Here is a 19,890-nt window from a genome sequence, read left to right as displayed (position 1 = left end):
CCAGCCCACACAGTGAGAATGATTGATACAAAAACCTTTCTGCTGTTATTCAGTCTGATTATCTTCAGTTTTTCTCTCTCAGCTACATGTAACACTGAGTTTTAGCTGTTAGGAAATGTTTAAAGAAGATTTTACAGTAATTAGACTTTTATCAACAATATTAGCAGATAAAAAAGGGTCAGAGTTACTGAAGGTTTTCACATATCATTCTCTAATATTTGTTAAAATACAAAAGTATTTAAATAAATAGTTCAGAGACTTATTTTAACATGTTTTTCCTAAATTCTTGATGTTTTCAGGGTGAATTCTCTCCTAATGATAAAAACTAACACGTAAATCCTGAAGCAGCAGAAAGTGACTTTAAACACATTTGAACTTCTATGATAAAATAATAAATTTTGTTCTTACCTGTTACAAACAGCTTGGTTCCAGAACCAAAGAGGTATTCATCCCACAGTGAGAAGGACTGATACAAAAACCTTTCTGCTGTTTTTCAGTCTGATTATCTTCAGTTTTTCTCTCTCAGCTACATGTAACACTGAGTTTTAGCTGTTAGTAAATGTTTAAAGAAGATTCTACAGTAATAAGACTTTTATCAGCAATTTTAGCAGATATTACAGAGTCAGAGTTACTGAAGGTTTTCACATATTGTTCTCTAATGTTATTGAAAATACAAATATTATATTTTTAAATAGTTCAGAGACTTATTTTTACTTTTTTCCTAAATTCTTGATGTTTTCATGGTGAATTGTCTCCTAATGATAAAAACTAACATGTAAATGCTGAAGCAGCAGAAAGTGACTTTAAACACATGTGAACTTGTCCAATCAAACAATAAATGTTGGTTCTTACCTGTTCCATCCAGCTGCTTCCAGAAGCACAGATGGTAGCAGTATCCTCCACACAGGGACAAAGACTGCTACCAGAAGCCGTCTGCTGCTGAATGGCTCGGCTGAGGAGAAGCAGTCCAGATGATGAAGCAGGATCAGCTTTCAGCTCCATCATGTCTTTCTCTAATGTTCACATCAACATGACCGTCTCTTCTTCTCTTTTCTTTCAGCCACACTAGCAGCATGGTTCTGATGCTGATGTCAGTCAGTGGCTCGCTCCACTACTTTAGTCCACATGGACTGGATCTGGGAGTTAGTTCACATCTTCATGTTGTCCTCAGGATCAAGTGGAGGAAAGTTTGCTGCTTCTTCATGACTGGATGCAGATGTAAAAAGTGTCTGAATGAGAAGCAAGCAGTGGTGGAACATGAGCTCATGTTCAGGAGATCAGAGCTGAACTGTCTTGGAGAAGTTGCTCTGAGCTCCTGTCTGGATCCTTGGCAGAACATCAGAAATGTGCTCTGAAGGTCCAAAGTAGGAGTGAAGGAAGCTCTGCAGACATCCTGGATGAAGCCTCTCATCTATGCCAGTGTGTTTCCTTCTTTGTTGGCATGTTGTCTGGCTGAAAGTCTTCAGTGTGTTCAGTCTGAGCTGCAGCTGCTGAAATCTCCTGAGATCATGAATGCTGCTTGGTGGTCTGTGGTTTCCTGGAAGCTGAAGGTGTCATGAAGCAGAGAGAGAGCTGCGTCTGAGTTAGGAATGTAAATACATGAGGGAAACAGAGCTGGACTCACAGGAAGCAGATGAAGCAACATTTGATCATCACTATTGTCCCATTTGGTCACTGATGTCTGGTTTAGTTGGACTGTTTCAGTAGCAAGAAGGCCAGGGATTGACATTTCATCAATTGATTCATTTAGCATTATACCATTAGTTATTATTTAGTCCATTCAGTAGTTTAATGCAGGTGAAAAGTCTATTAACTCAATTATTTGACTTTGAGGTTGAAAAGTTCACAAAATAAATTTCCACTTATATAAAAAAATTGTGTTGTTTTTTATTTGGATTGTTCTTTGAAGGCTTTTGCTCCTATCTTCCATGTTTTTGTTAACCGTCTGATAATGCAGTTACATCTATTATGATTTTGAGTTAATCAATATTAATCATTAAATAGGATTATGATTCACAATCATCTATCCATCCATTTTCTATACCCGCTTATCTGTGCATTGTCACATGGGATTCATAATCTACCAGTCCTGATTTTATAACAGATCTTGTTTGGTTTTATACTTTGGAAACATGGCATTGCATTTCATGTTTATGCATATAAATCTGAGGTTTATATGTCTCTAAATAGAAAAAGGTCCTTAACTTTTTCTAGCCATTACCACAATGTATTGATGACATGAAAATCTGGGTGTTACTGAAGTTTTTAATTCTAAACCTGGATTTAAGATCCAGTGATGCTGGAACTAGATGTTCATCCTGTAACAGGTAAGTTGCTGGTTTGAATCACCTGCCATGGCAAAGACATGCTCACTTCAGCCAATCTGCCCCAGGGAAACTGTGGCTGTGGTGTAAATGAATTTGGAGGTCAAAGTGGATACTGTGTGTGCGTGCAGCGGGGGGCAATGGTTTGGAGGAGCTACCAATAGGCAAAGGGCAGGTATTCTTGGCTGATGATGACTACAGCAGCCTCTGACAGACACTAGAGCAGCCAGAGGCAGTTCATTATTAAATCACTGGACCAGCAACTCCTAGGCCAAAGAGGCAGTTGATGCAGTAATTCCCACCGGCTCAGTGGAACTGCATTATGGAAAGTGTATGTGAATAAAAGGGATGTTTTTGTAAAATATTATAAAGAGATAATATTTAAAAAACAAAACAGAACATATAGCCATTTCTTGAAGTGGAGTTTGGAAATGCTCACGTTGTGCCAAGGTCTTGCAAGTCTGATTCTGTGCTTTCTTTTAGGTCTATTTGATGATGAAGATAAAACTGTTAGGATTGTTGGGAGACCCTTCTCGAACTGGCGGCAGTCATGGACCTGCCTATAATTGGTCAAATTCCTTCACCTGCACATTTTTTATTATCCTCCATAAATATCCCTGTCTGTATTTCATTCTTTGCTGCTGACATCCTCTCCACATAGCCATTCTGACAACCGCAGCTCTGTGACTAAACAGGCATCTTCCAAAGACTGCAGAGCTCAAGATCCTCCCCCTCCACGTATCACGGAACATGTCTGCCCTCACGACCTCCAGATAACTTCTCTGTGATACACACTGGGCCCTAGCAGCAACATTATCAGACATGACAGTTTCTAAAAAGGGCTTCTGTCAGAGATTATGGTATATCTGTGATAATACGTGGCAGAAATAAGAAAAACGAAAGGATAAACAGGAAAAAAATACTTAAAAGCCATAAACTGTCAGATTCAACCTGTCACAGAGACATCATCAACCACCAAATCATATAAACTGGGTTTACTAAACATTAGATCTCTGTCAGGAAAATCCCTTTTAATTAATGAGTTCATTATTGACAATAATCTTGATGTAATGTTTTTAACACAAACATGGTTACATGAATTTAGTGAAGCAGCTATACTGATGGAGTTGACTCCTCCCAACTACAATTTTCTTTGTTAAAGCAAACAGTAAAGGAAAGGTGGAGGAGTAGCAACATTGTTTAATGATTCACTAAAGTGTTAAAAGGTGTTTTTGGGAAAAATCGACTCCTTTGAACATTTGGCTATCCAGGTAATGAGCCCGCAGTTGGCCTTTCTGGTACAGCTCTCCATTGATTTAAATCCTACTTAAAGGACAAGGACTTTTTCTGTCAGTGGGTGACTTGTCTTGGGTTCCCCAAGGCTCCATCCTGGGTCCCCTCCTATTCAATATCTAGATGCTTACTCTAGCTCAGATAATAAAAAACAAGAACATCAGCTACCATCACTATGCAGACGACACACAGCTCTACCTTATCATGACACCAGGTGACTATGAACCCATTCAAGCACTGAGTGACGCTTAGAATAAATCAATGCATGGATGTGCCAAAATTTTCTTCAATTGAATAAAAACAAAACTGAAATAATAATTTCTGGACCAATAGAGGAGAAGAGAGTTAGCTTACAGCTTCAGCTGCTTCAGCTAGGCAAGGCAAGGCAAGGCAAATTTATTTATATAGCACAATTCAGTACAGGTCTGACCTAAGATGGCCGCTCCGTCGGCACGCCTCCCACCCGACGACGGGGCGTCTACGTATATGATGTCTATGTACCAGCCCTTTTCCTGCCTCAGAGCTATTAGCCAAAACTCCTTCAATGCTGTTACATCAATGGGCCACTATGTTTATAGCAATTGTTCAGTGCTAGATCCAATATAATTTTTAATCTATTTTTCGTGTTTTATTTAGCAGCAAGCAGTGTTTCTAGTAGTGTTAATGAACAGAATAATTGTTGTAACAGGGAATTATCGGTTTTAATAAATTACATGGAGCTTAATCACAGTTTTTTGTGGTTATTTTAAATCAGCAATTGAATGGTCTCTAAGAGTTACCTCCTTTTGAGTTAATAACTGAATATACTGATACATTTTCATTAGCTTGAGGTGAATAACTAATGGTTAAAACTCTAATTACAATTATAATCAAGGTTTTCAACATTTTTTGCACAAGTCTAACCCAAGCTACAACTACTTAGACACTCATTTTCTGGGCTAAATACGTTAATAACTGTTAATAAATGATCCAATTGTTAGTGGTAATCATTACATAATTTTTTTTAATAATAGTAATAGTAATATCATCTTTATTGTCATTGAAACATACATTACAAGAAAATGTGTTCTCTACATTTTAACCCATCCTCTTGGGGAGCAGTGGGCTGCCATGTGCGGCGGCCGGGGAGCAATCTGGGGTTAAGGGTCTTGCTCAGGGACCCAGAGTGCAGGCAGTGGGGATCGAACCGGGTACTTGCATCCGTCTCAGAGCTTAAGCGCGCTGCTCTAACCAGTAGGCCACCACTCGCCCACAAGCAAAAATAATGCAAGCAAAAAATATTATCTTTTTTTAAAAACATGAAGTTTCCTAAAAATTACCTGTATCACGTTTTAAAGAGCTGAAATTAAAAGAAAATAAAGGAGAGTCAAGAATATTTTGTTGTTGCCATGTCTCACCGTGGGTAACATGGTTAACACTGTACCTGTTAGCATGTTAGGTTTGTTAGCATGATGCTTTGTTTGTCCCTAGTAAATCCACACTTAAAATATTTGAGTTAATTTGATTTATAATTCTGGTGGATTTTGTCATATTCTAACTATAAAAATAACAACAATTATGTGTGGATGTGTGCATGAATGGTTGTTTGTCTCTGTGTTGCTCTGAGACAGACTGGCAACCTGTCCAGGGTTTACCCCGCCTCTCACCCATTAAATACTGGAGATAGTATCCTATCTCCAGTATCCTAAATGCTGACAACCCAGGATCCAGACCAGGAAGCAGAGTCGTAGTTTAACACACCTCTCTGCAGCTTCTGTACTGTTACCCACCCATTACCCTATTGAGACGGTGTCTTTCCCACGGCCTAAACTTAACAGATCAAAAACTAATCTAAAAGGAACAAATCATAAAAATCTAATACAAATTAATACGGACCACTTTGAACCAAAAAATAAAATAATTAAATGTGGTCTATTAAATATAAGGTCTCTCCCTCCAAAGACTTTGTTAGGTAAAGAATTTATTTCTGATAATCAAATTGATTTGTTTTGTCTCACAGAAACCTGGCTACAAGAGGACTACGTTAGTATAAATGAGTCAACTCCCTCCAGTTATTGAAATTTCCACATTCCCAGAGCTGTGGGAAGAGGAGGAGGAGTGGCAACCATCTTTCAGTCTGATTTACTAATTAGTCCCAGGCCAATTAATAATTACAGTTCTTTTGAACATTTAACCCTCAGTTTCCCTCATCCAAACTGCAAAGCAATAAAACCTCTTCTGTTTGTTGCTTTGTATCGTCCACCAGGCCCTTACACTCAGTTTTTGGACCAGTTGTCAGATTTCTTATCTGATTTGGTGTTAAATACTGATAAGGTTATTATAGTGGGTGATTTTAACATCCATGTTGACACTGAATGTGATAACCTTAGTGTAGCCTTTAAAACTATCCTAGATTCAATTGGTTTTGCTCAAAATGTGCATAAACCGATGCACTCTTGGCCTCATACTTTAGACCTTGTGCTGACATATGGCATTGATTGTGAAGAATTAACAGTATTCTCTCACAACCCTGTCCTGTCTGATCATTTTTTAATAACATTTGAGTTTAATCTAACTGAGTTCTCCACCCCCAAAAGAGGGTTCCATTGTAGTAGATCTGTATCGGATAATGCTGTATCAAAACTTAAAGAGTCTGTCCCCTTTTTAATACCCTCAGTATTGCAGAAATGCCCTGTAGATGGCAGCAATGCTGTTTCTTCCCATTCACAAATCGATACATTTGCTTACAGTGTGACTTCCTCATTGCGTTCTGCATTAGACAATGTAGCTCCCTTGAAAAATAAGGTGATTATTCACAGGAAGCTGGCTCCCTGGTTTAATTCAGAGCTGCGTTCCTTGAAGCACAATGTGAGGAAATTGGAGAGAAAATGGCGCTCTACACACAAAGAGGAATCCTACTTAATCTGGAAGGACAGTCTATTGTTGTATAACAAGACCCTCCGCAGAGTTAGAGCAGCATATTTTTCATCATTAATTGAAGAGAATAAAAATAATCCTAGATTTCTCTTTAGTACAGTTGCCAAACTTACCCAGAGCCACAGCTCTGTTGAGCCATCCATTCACTTAGCTCTTAGTAGTAACGATTTTATGGGATTCTTCATAAATAAAATTGATTCCATTAAAAATAAAATAATTGGCATCCTCCCAAACATGATTACCTCGTCCTCAGTAAGTGAGGCAGCATTGGAGGAATCTTTAGAACCTGCGCAGTGCCTGAACTGTTTAGAAGCAGTAGAGCTTTCTGAGCTATCTAAAATTTTAGCTTCATCTAAACCTTCTACCTGTATGTTAGACCCAATCCCAACCAAGTTGTTTAAGGACATATTCCCTTTGATCAGTGGCACTATTTTAGACATGATTAATCTATCCTTAGTAAATGGATATGTACCACAGGTTTTTAAAGTAGCTGTTATTAAACCTTTACTTAAGAAACCTTCTCTTGATCAAGATGAGTTAGTAAACTACAGACCTATATCTAATCTTCTTTTCTTATCTAAAATTCTTGAGAAAGTAGTTGCTGATCAACTTTGTGAACATTTACAAAGCAATGACCTACTTGAGGAGTTTCAGTCAGGCTTCAGAGCTCATCATAGCACTGAAACAGCTCTGGTGAAGGTCACTAATGATATTCTCATGGCCTCAGATAATGGACTTGTGTCTATACTTGTCCTGAAAGATCTCAGTGCTGCGTTTGATACAGTTGATCACAATATTCTCCTACAAAGACTTGAACATACTGTAGGGATTAAGGGGAAAGCATTAGGCTGGTTTAAATCGTATCTGTCAGACAGATTCTAATTTGTTAATAATAAATCTTCCTCAAATTCTAGGGTCACCTGTGGAGTACCACAGGGTTCAGTCCTTGGACCAATTCTATTTACTATATATATGCTTCCGATAGGCAAAATTATCAGACAGCATGGGATTAATTTCCACTGTTATGCTGATGACACTCAGCTATATTTATCCATAAATCCTGATGAATCCAATCAGTTACTTCGACTGCAGTCATGTCTTGATGACATCAAAAGCTGGATGACTTTAAATTTCTTGCATCTAAATTCTGACGAGACAGAAGTTGTAATCTTTGGGCCAGAGTCCTCAAAGAATAAACTTCTTAACCAATCACTTAATCTGGGTGGCATTAACTTGGCCTCTGGTAATAAAGTAAAAAATCTTGGTGTTATTTTTGACAAAGACATGTCATTTAAATCCCATATTAAACAGGTTTCCAGAGTTTCCTTTTTTCACATCCGGAATATCGCCAAAATTAGAAACATTCTGTCCAGGAGTGATGCTGAAAAACTGGTCCATGCATTTGTTACTTCAAGGCTGGACTATTGTAATTCTTTACTATCAGGAAGTCCACAAAAGGCAGTTCAAAGCCTTCAGCTGATCCAAAATGCTGCAGCAAGAGTTCTGATGAAAATCAACAAGCGGGATCATATTTCTCCAATTTTAGCTTCCCTTCATTGGCTTCCTGTTAAATCAAGAATAGAATTTAAAATTCTTCTTCTAACGTATAAAGCCCTTAATAATCAAGCTCCATCATATATCAGAGCTCTGATTACCCCGTATGTTCCTAACAGAGCACTTCGCTCTCAGACTGCAGGTCTGCTGGTGGTTCCTAGAGTCTCTAAAAGTAGAATGGGAGGCAGATCCTTCAGCTATCAGGCTCCTCTCCTGTGGAACCAACTCCCAGTTTTGGTCCGTGAGGCAGACACCCTATCTACTTTTAAGACTGATCTTAAAACTTTCCTTTTTGACAAAGCTTCTAGTTAGAGTGGCTTATGTTAGTCTGGGCTGCCTTTGTAGTTTTGCTGCTATAGGCTTAGGCTACTGGAGGATATCTGGATCTAATTTTCTCACTCTATAGAGTTCTACTGTTCTTCAATTATGCATTAGGTGTCGTCATTTCTGCTTTAACTTTCTGTTCTCTCTCTTTTCTCTTCATAGTAGGTACACCTGGTCTGGCGTTCTGTTAACTGTGACATCATCCAGAGAAGACGGCTCACCCGCTACTACCATCTAATGTAGAACAGATTACTAGATCAATGTGTGCTTCTGTGCTTTTTTGTCTCTCTTGTTGTGTCTCTGCTCTGTCTTCTGTAACCCCAGTCGGTCGAGGCAGATGACCGTTCATACTGAGCCCGGTTCTGCCGGAGGTTTTCCTTCCCGTTAATGGGGAGTTTTTCTTCCCATTGTCGCTTCATGCTTGCTCAGTATGAGGGATTGCAGCAAAGCCATGGACAATGCAGACGACTCTCCATGTGGCTCTACGGTTCCCCAGGAGTGAATACTGCTTGTCGGGACTTTGATGCAATCAACTGGTTTCCTTATATAGGACATTTTTGACCAATCTGTATAATCTGACCCAATCTGTATAATATGATTGAACTTGAATTTGTAAAGTGCCTTGAGATGACATGTTTCATGATTTGGCGCTATATAAATACAATTGAATTGAATTGAATTAAATAGGCACCGGCAACCCGGAAAATGGATGGATGGATGAATTATAAACATATACCATACATGTAAATGATAATGAAATAAGTAACAAAGCTTCCAGAACTCAGAGTGTCTCTGAGATAGAGGTGAATCAGTGAACCTGAGCTGAGGTTTTCTGCTCTCTCTGTCACAAACACTGTTTGGCATCTGTTCATCTGGAGGTTTTTGTTCAGGCTGCACGCATCATTTCTCACTGTGGGTACCAGACTTCCAACAGCCGCAGTAGTAGGAGGCCTTATGATCGAGTTTAGCTGAATTTATCTTCAAAGAAAAGCTCTTAGGATTTCTCTCAGCCGAGAAATCCTTTTCTTGAGGATGACTGAAAGGTTTTTCTGTGCTACCACTACTAGTGATGTAAAGAATCGCTTTGAATGTTTCTGAGTCTTTCTTCTGGTACCAGGCTACCGCATAGCTACCACACTGATCAGTGGCTCCACAGCTGAAGGAGACAGTCTGACCTCTGCTCCTGGTCAGAGATAGATCCTCCTGAAGCAGCTGTGCTGCCATGGCAGTCAGCGCTGTAGAGACACAGACAGACAGGTGAAGGTTAGTGTGACAGTGTTGGCTCCAGGTGGGCTTTGCTGGCTCCTGATTGGCTGCAAACACTCACCTGAACACAGACAGCAGAGAGCAGCAGCTGGGAGGAAAAGCATTTTGTGCAGTGGTGTTTCCTCTGGTGAACCTGGGGAGAAGTGGCGCTCTGATGCAGCTGAGGCCAAACAAGGACGAGCTGTGAGATCAGACGAGGGCCACGTGGTTTCTAGCAGCTCCTCAGAGCTCCCATCAGCCCCTGCAGCCCACAGATCACACTGCTGCTGCTGATTGGCTGCTCAGCTCAAGCTGCTGGCTAGTTCCATCGTCTTCATTTTAGTAAATTAGTAAGTAAAGGTTTATTTATGTACCACATTTTCACAGCATGCTACACAGCAAGATTAAACCCAACAAAATACAGAAAACAAAACACAATACTATTAGAAAAGCTCAAAACTAACTAAAAGCTTATTGAATAAAAATGTCTTTAGCTACTTTTTAAAAGTTTCCACAGAGTCCAAACTGTACCAGAAGGTCGGCAGTGCATCCCACAGTCTGGCTGACACAGCTTGGAAAGAAAAAAATCCTCTAGTTTAGGATTGCTGAGCACTAAAAGGTTGTTTAGTGCCGCCTGCCGGTTAGATGGGTTCCTTTGTCTCCCAATCACGAAAAGATGCAGACCTTTCAGTCTGATTCTCTGTGTATGTCCTCCTTTTCCAGTGAATCAGAGGATCCACCTAAAGAACAGGGTGTTAAGCCACCCCCACAATCAGTGGAGACAGATTCCGTTTTGAAGGACACCCCATTTCCCTTGACCACAGAACATTGAGCTGCAGCTCGACAGAGTGACGAAACATTACAAAAAAATTTCAAACAGGTTGTAGGTGCTGAAGAAGCCAAGGTAATGCAACAAGCCTACACTGCTGAACAGGGTATTTTAATGCGACAATGGTCTCCATCAGGTGCTAAAAGTTCAGGCTGGGGTAAAGTTAACCAGATTGTTGTTCCAACGACGTACAGACAAAGGATTTTGTCTCTGTCTCATGACAGTCAGTGGCGAGGACATGTAGGGATCACAAAAAACATTTCGACTCTTGCTACAACGCTTCCTCTGGCCAGGTATGAAGAAGGATGTTTCTAACTTTTGTCATACTTGCCATGTGTTTCAGATTATGGGTAAACCAAATCAAGGTATAACCCCTTCTCCGCTGTGCCCGATTCCAGTAGTAGACCAGCCTTTCGATCGTGTCATTGTAGACTGTGTTAGCCCACTGCCTAGGACAAAATCTGGAAGTCTATACTCTCTGCCTATTATGTGTGCAAGCTACCCGTTTCCCTTAGGCCATTCCTTTGAATAAAACAACAACAAAATCTGTAAAGTATTTACTAAGTTTCTGTCTCTGTCTCTCTCCAAAGGTCGGTCGTGTCTTTTCCTTTCTCTGCAGCTTTTCACCCCCACCCCCCACCCCTCTCCTGCTTTGCTATGTCTTGTCTTTCTGAGCACTTTCTTCATATTAACTGAACTCTGGAAAACATGGATCTGGTAAGCTGATCTCTCAATGCTATTGATACATTTTTTTTGTCGGGTAGGCAACGAAAGGGGGACCCTTGATAAAGGCCCTTCTACTTGATGCTCTTTCCATGTGGCGAAAGTTCTTAGTGCAGCAACACGCAGCTACTGAGCGTACTTTGCAATGTCTGGTGTAAATTTACGCTTTTGAAAACATGCCTGTAAGGTGCGCCACTTATATTACGCTTACTTTACGCTTATCTTAGCACCCTGTGTATTTCCTGCTTAAGCAACTGATTGGATTCATCAGAATTTATAGATAAAAATAATTGTCATCAAAATAACAATGGAAATTAATCTGACAATTTTACCATCTGGAAGCAAAGATATAGTAAAGAGAATAGAGAGTACTCAATAAGGTTTTCTGTCCCTCTGGCTGCAATCTCAAAGATTGCCGCTCACACTGAGGCTGTTTCTGCTGGTGTTTCTTCCTGTTAAACAGTATTATTCCTTTACACTGTCACCTGATTCTCGGCTGGTTTTGCTGACCCATTTTAAACTGATGGAAAATGTAACAAACTAAAGATCAACTATTTTCTGGGAAGCAGAAGGATCCAGAGGAAACAGAATAAAATCTGTCCAACAAATGTCCTAATAAGCTGCTGATAGAAGAACAAAATGCTGTCCTCAGATCAGCCAAGATTTGTTAAATGATCTGCTAAAATCTGCTGAGAGCTGTTGAGCAACAATATCTGGATGTTTTCACTCCCTCTAACCCCCAGTCAGTCGAGGCAGATGAGCGTTCACACTGAGCCTGGTTCTGGTTCTGCAGGAGGTTTTTCCTTGATGTTAAAGGGGAGTTTTCCTCTCCACTGTCGCTTCATGCTTGCTCAGTACGAGAGATTGCTGCAAAGCCATCAGCAATGCAGACGACTCTCCCTGTGGCTCTACGCTTCTCCAGGAGTGAATGCTGCTTGTCGGGACTTTGATGCAAATCAACTGGTTCCCTTATATAGGAAATTTTGTTTGACCAATCTGTATAATCTGATTTGACTTTGGAAAGTGCCTTAAGATGACATGTTTTATGCATTGGTGCTATCTAAATAAAATTGAACTGAATAGAATTACAAGCTTATTAATATTAGTAAGAAACGATGGACTTTGTTACAGCAGCAGCTCAGAGACCCTGTTATTCTTCATTTAAAAAAACAATAATTTGTTTCTATTTCCATCCATCGTCTGTACCTGTTTATTCTTGCAGGACCCGCAGGGATGGTGGGGCTGGTGTCCATCTCCAGTGGTCACTAGGTTAGAGGCGGAGGACACCCTGGAAGGGTCACCAGTCACAGAGCAACACAGAGACATGTTTCTACACTGCCTGGCCAAAAAAAGTTGCTACCTGGATTGAACTAAGTGAATAGGTACGAGTCTCCCATTGGATAATTACTGCGTGGGGGATTATGTTTCACCTGGCAAAAAAAAATATTTAACCTTAACTGGTGCAATGAGGGGCTACACAGCAAGAATATCCTGGGTTCAAGTCCTACCCTTGCCCTGGGTCTTTCTGCATGGAGTTTGCATGTTCTCCCTGTGCATGCGTGGGTTCTCTCTGAGTACTCCAGCTTCCTCCCACAGTCCAAAAATATGACTCTTAGGTTAATTGGCCTCTCTAAAATGGAGCTTAAGCAAAAATTCAGGCTGAAGAAACACTTTTGCCTACCTCCATCAATCAGAGACTCACCCACCTCCGACGCAAGCCAATCAGCTTTGAACTGCTCCTCCTCGAAGCCAATCAGCATCCTGGGTTCATCTTAAAAGAACTCCACATCCTCGTCTCGGCCTTCTGCTCAGCGAGCAAGCGGTGGCTGGGCGTGTCTGGTTTGGACTCTGTTGACCGGTTTCAACCCACCTCCATCCCCTTCTCCACCATCGTACCAAGCTTCGCCTGGCTTTCCTATGGTCCTCCTTCAACCTCGTCCCCATCAGAGTGTAATTCCTCCTGGACTCTCATGGAATTCCCTGTCACTCCTTAAAACGGTCCGGCAGAAGACCGCCATGCTGAGCCTGGTTCTGCCAGAGGTTTCTTCCCAAAGGGGAGTTTTTCCTCTCCACAGTCGCTTCAAGCTTGCTCATCATGGACAGTTCATGCAAACCTGTGTTTATCAAGTTGGACATCTAGCTCAAACAGATCATCATATGGACTGAACAAACTTTATTTATCTCCACTCCACCACCTGTTTCAGACCCGGGGGGAAATATCCCTGTTCTCATAGGGGAGACCGGGTATGGTTGTAACATGGGGAGAGTTGTAACACCACCAGTTCCACCAGTCAGGGATAAGATAGGAGTCACATAATCATTTCAGTGTTTACCCGCTTCCTCCCAAATCCCATATTGTGATTGTCAAGGCTGGAAACAGGCACATGCAGATACTAAGGAGAAAAAACGGATTTTGAGGTAAGAAAGTAAATTTTTTGACCATGACTATATTTTGTTTAGTACTTATACTGTTGCAGATAAAACCATATTTCTTACATTAGATGAAAGTGTAATTTCTCAGGCAAAATGTGATGCATTTTCCTGTGCTAATATCAAACCGTTATGCTGCTACAGCTAGCTAAACATGGCTGACAGGGTTGGGGTGGGTTGTAACACATCTTTAAAAAGTGTAACAACCATCCCCTTACATACAACAAAGAACATTTTGATTTTGATAATTTTACAGAATGCCTAGGCAGTGGATACGAAAGACTGATAGAGGTGTGCCTGCAGATGTTTTAAAAAAGGAAGAGTTTTTTGCAAAGAATAAAGGCAACTAAAAGAGGAAAGAGAGAAAGCCTGCCAAGAAAATGTTAAAAGCCAATGCTGTGGATTCTGAGACCTCAGACGATGATTTTTTTTTTTGTGTTGTCTGTATGGAGCCATTTGGCAACTCAAAGCCACAGGAAGTGTGGGTAAAATGTGCCCTATGCAGTCTCTGGGCCCACCAAGCCTGCGCTCCTGGGCTACCATCATTCATTTGTCACCACTGTGACTCTGGTTTAGGATACACACACATAGACACAAACACAAGCACACACACACATTGACATTGGTTTTTGTTAGACCTACATGTTTGTTCAGTGTTCATTAAGCATACATTATACATGTTAAGGAAGTTTGTTCTAGTAGAATAATTTACACACATGCACACACACAAACAGAGTATATTTGAGTTATGGTCAGTCACAGAGAGAGAGACGTTGTTCTTGTATTGTTCTTTTAATTCAGTAAACCTCTTTTTGAAGCATATCACATGGTGTGGCCTCTGTTTTTGCATCTTTTGTCTAATTGTTACAACTTACCCCAGCAGGTGTTACAACCTACCCCGGTAGTGGGGTAGGTTGTAACAAAGGAACACCATGTATTTGGCATGAACTCATGAAGTCTGTGATATTCTTGCAGAGGTTTGAATTGGTGCCATTTGTAGTAAACAAATGTGGGTATTTTGTATAAAGGTTTGAAAACTCTAGCTCAAATATTCTGTGAGTTAAAGGTGCTGGAGCAAAAAGTGTTACAACCATACCCGGTCTCCCCTACATCTACTTATGCATATTGAAGTATAATTCAGCGTGAATGTTTCCTGCCGAGGTCTGAGTGCCAAAGTCTTAAAATATTGTATCAATGAAATTCTTATAATTGGCTTTTCTTTCTGTGTGAGTTTTTCAGATTGAATTCTCCATAGGTGTGAGTGTGTGTGAAAATGGTTGTTTGTCCTGATTGTCTCTGTGTTACCCTGTGATAGACTGGTGACCTGTCCAGAGTGAACACCGCCTCTCACCCATTGACAGCTGGAGATAGGCACCAGCACCCCTCACTACCCCACAAGGGATAGACATGTTAGAAAATGGTGGATGGTGCAATGAGTTGCTTCTCATTTCTTAAACAACCATGTCGAACGACATCCTGTGGTCATGGAAAAGATGTTAGTCTCTTTCAGAAGGATCAAATCATTGACATGCATCAAGTAGAGAAACATCTAAGAAGATGCCAGAAACTACCAAAATTAGGTTAGAAACTGTCCAACACATTATTAAGAACTGGAAAGATAGTAGGGACTCATCCCTGTTTCAGAGTTATGGGTGCATTAGGGTAAGAAGAGAGGCAGGTGAAGTGATTTACCCATCATGCCTAGTGTCTGCTGTAAAAACCTGTGGAGTCAGTGATATGACCTGGGATTGTTGTAGTTTATCAGGTCTAGGTTCAGCAACAGTATGTCAGCTGACTACCTGAATATACTGAACGACCAGGTTATTCCATCAATGGATTGTTTCTTCCCTGATAGCACAGGCATGTTCCAAGATGACAACACCAGGATTTATCCGGCTGGAATTGTGCAAGAGAGACATAATTTACACACATGGGTCAGCCACCACAGAGTCCAGACCTTAACACCATTGAGACTCTTTGGAATTTGCTTTAGAAGGCTTTGTGCAGCAGACAGACTTTACCATCATCAATGCAAGATTTTGGTGAAAAATAAATGCAACACAGGGTGGAAATAAATTGTGTGACTCTGCAGAACCTTATCGAAAATATGGCAGAGCGAATGGATGACTTCATCAAAACTAAAGGCGGTCCAACGAAATATTAGAGTGTGTGACTTTTTTTTTTTTTTTTTTGGTGGCAATTTTTTTCTGGCCAGGCAGTGCATTTAAGTTAGGGTCTACATTGAAACAGCTGCATCGGACTAATGTTCATATATCTTCAGAGCCGACTCCAGAAACATTGGTGCCTCACCGTCATGAACCTCACTGCACGTCTCAGATTTGATGAATTCTGCTCCAGAAATCTGGAGGATCTGTTGTTGGAGCTCAGCCTGATTTCTTCAATTAATGCCAGTTTGATTTCCTCAACAATCCCATCATCCTGCTGTAGTTTCACTATTGATCATAAAATGTTAGCATAACAACATGGTTAGCATGTTAGCTTTGGTAGCATGTTGCTTGTTGCATTGGTTTGTTGATCAGCCACTGGGAGAACTCTCAGTAAACAGTCCCCTCTGATGACATGAGTTAACTTCAGACCTTGTTCATTTAAAACTCTCATTTATACCAATTTAAAGTTCAAATAGAAAGTCTATGTTCCACAGTGAATCCATGGAGTTTATTCATTTTAAAGGGACATTGCATATTAGTCCCCAACATCATGAAAATGTTCCAGATTTAACCTTAGAGGCTTCTTTTCATCCTGGCAGGTTGATGCTATATAACAAGATTAAAATGTTAAATCTGACAATTTGTTAAATCACAAGATAACAAATAAAAAGTTCCCCAAGACTAAATGCTGACCTGAGATCAGACCAAGATTTGTCTTTTAAAGTAGAATAAAGTCAAATTATCTCTTAAATCTGCTGGAAGCTGTTAAACAACAAGTTCTGCTGGAAGTCTTTTAGTGAGAGATTATTAACATTATTAAGAACTGTCATGGTTTAGTTTTAGTCTGGCCTTTTTTCCAGTTATTTTCCTACACCTCCTCCTCTCACTCAGCTCACCCTCCACTCCTTCAGCAATCAGTCACACCAGTTAGGCACTAATTAGTCAGAACTCACTCCACCTGCCAGCCCCCCTACAAAAGCCTCCCTCAGTCTTCTCTTCCCTGCCGGTTCATCATCAGTCTCCACTCACTCCACGTCTGTCAGCCTAGTTTGTTCCCTGCTAGCTGCTGGATTTCCTTCCTCCTCTGTGCTTCAAGTAAGGCCTCTGCTAGCTGCTGGATTGCCTGCTACCCTGTGCTCCAAGTTTGCTCTCTGCTCTGTTGCTGGATTGCCTGCTACCCTGTGCTCCAAGTTTGCTCTCTGCTCTGTTGCTGGATTGCCTGCTACCCTGTGCTCCAGCAGTCCTGCTCTGCATCTCTGGTCTGACACAGCCCTGCATCTCCAAGAAGTCTCTCTGGTCCTTCAGCTCCTGTTCCCATCTACACTTCCTGTTTCAGTCCAGTACAGCCTCTCTGGATTCCTTCCTCCACAACTCATCCTCCATTCAATAAACTTTCAGAAAACCTGCTCCGTGTGCGTGGTGTGATATCTGGGTTAATCCAAAGACAAATTCATGACAAGAAGCAACAGACTTTATTCCAGCAGCAGCTCAGAGATTCTCTGCTTTGTTTCTATTTGTAAAGTTTACTTCAGCATCTTTGTCTTTTTCTAAGCTTAGAATGGAAATGCCAGCATTAAAACCAGAGACAGTTGTTGTTCAGCCTCTAAATGCGTCTGAGATGAAGGTGAACAATGTGTGAATGTGATCTGGAATCAGCTCCTCTCTTCATGAGCCAAACACCATCATGGCTGGAATAGGAAGAGATGATCTGTTCAAGCTGCTGAAGAGTTGTTCTATTCACAACAAAGACACCAAAGGGCCTGAAGAAGGAAAGCAGCCATCAAGCTTCACTTCTTCTCCTCTAACAGGAAGAAGAACTGTGCAGCTCAGACATCTGTTCATCTGGAGGTTTTTGTTCAGGCTGCAGGAATCATTTCTCACTGTGGGAGCCAGACTTATAACAGCCGCAGTAGTAGGAGGCTGAATGATAGAGTCTAACTTCAATTATCTTCAATGCACAGCTGCTCTGATTATTAACAGCTGAGAAATCATCTTTCTGAGGATGATTGTAATCTTTATTAACAGAACCATCACTCCTTGTAATGCGGAGAATGATTTTGAAAGTTTCACTCTCTTTCTTCTGGTACCAGAATACATAGCTACCACACTGATCAGTTGCTCCACAGCTGAAGGAGACACTCTGACCTCTGCTCCTGGTCAGAGATAGATCCTCCTGAAGCAGCTGTGCTGCCATGGCAGTCAGCGCTGTAGAGACACAGACAGACAGGTGAAGGTTAGTGTGACAGTGTTGACTCCAGGTGGGCTTTGCTGGCTCCTGATTGGCTGCAAACACTCACCTGAACACAGACAGCAGAGAGCAGCAGCTGGGAGGAAAAGCATTTTGTGCAGTGGTGTTTCCTCTGGTGAACCTGGGGAGAAGTGGCGCTCTGATGCAGCTGAGGCCAAACAAGGACGAGCTGTGAGATCAGACGAGGGCCACGTGGTTTCTAGCAGCTCCTCAGAGCTCCCATCAGCCCCTGCAGCCCACAGACCACACTGCTGCTGCTGATTGGCTGCTCACCTCAAGCTGCTGGCTGCTTTCATCGTCTGGATTTGAATCTGACAGCAGAGGAAAAAATCTGCCTGACATGATGCAGAAAGACTAAAAACATTCATGTTCCCACAGAGACATTCAGCTTGGTGCTGAATTTAGGATCACAGACTGTCCTCTACTATATGAAAGGAAAATATAAAACTTTGTCATTGCAATTGTTGATTCCAATAAAATAATGCCTTTTGTTTTAACACATCCTCAGGGAACAGTGGGCAGCAGATATAGCACCTGATAGCAATCTTCGGCTAAAGGTCTTGCTCGGGGAACCATAGTGGCAGTCAGCTCTAACCACTAAGCCATCAATGCGTCATTGGGTTGGAAATGCTGGGAAAACACTGTTTTTTCAATCAGAACCAGAAGGTGGCACTGTTGTGCTGATTCTGATTCAAAGTCAGTGGAGACAATATAAAAGCAGCTTCAAAGATAGATGAAGAATTTTTCAAATATTCTAAGGAACAGTGGCCTTTATATCTGGAGTGCAGGGACCTATCAGCAAATACAGCATCTGTGCTTTGGGAGGAAGGAAAAGCAGTGATGAGAAGTAATTTAAGTCTTGTGTCATAACAAGAAGATAGAAAACAAAAACATTCAAGAATTATAATACATTAACTTATTAAAGTATCACAGGAAGAGGTAAAGCTGGATAAAATATGTAAAGCAAAATTAGAATTAAATTGATATACTGAAATGCAAAACAATGTTTTTGTACAAGGACTTTGAACAAAATTTTTATAACGTGGCAATAAATCAGATAAAAACAATTATCTTTGCAGTTATAGATTCAACTGAGAATACATTATATTATCCTGAAAGTATAAACAACACCTTCCAAGATTTCTACATTTTTTTATATATATAACAGGTAAACACTGGAAACAATGTTCCAGAGGATGCTGCAGGAAACTCGGGAAAATGGCAGACTCCCATCAAATTTAAATTCTGCCACCAATCTCCTGCTTAAACCAGAGAAAGATCCTGTCTTTCCTGCCAGATATTGTCTCATACCCCAAATTAACATTGGTGTTATAATAATCCGTAAAGTTCTTGCAAAACGATTAGAGAAAGCAACTCATATCATGATACACCCTGATCCAAATACACGTAATCACATAATTTAATAGATTATTCCTACAGTAAAAACATTGAATCCAATATATTGTCTTTAGATGCAGAAAAGGGTTTGATAGAATTAAGTCAAACGTTTTGCAACTCTACATAAATTCAGTTTTGGAACTTTTTTTTAATAAATTGGTTACAATTTTTATTTAGTTCCCCAACAGCATGTGTCAGGGCAAATAACCAAACATCTTATAGCTTTTGTCTGCAGATGGGCTCTAGGCAAGGATGCACACTTTCCACTTCACTGTTTGCTATTTTTACTAAACCACTAGCAGCCACAATTACATAAACTAATGTTATTAAAAGGTAGAAAATACACGACAATAGCGAATAAAATTAACCTTTATGCAGATGATGTATTACTCTATCTCCAACACTCAAACATCTCTCAAGTAATTAGAGAATCTTTCT

This window comes from Fundulus heteroclitus, unplaced genomic scaffold (genome assembly GCF_011125445.2).
Source record: "Fundulus heteroclitus isolate FHET01 unplaced genomic scaffold, MU-UCD_Fhet_4.1 scaffold_63, whole genome shotgun sequence".
Taxonomy (NCBI): Eukaryota; Metazoa; Chordata; class Actinopteri; order Cyprinodontiformes; family Fundulidae; genus Fundulus; species Fundulus heteroclitus.
This window is presented reverse-complemented; position numbering follows the sequence as displayed.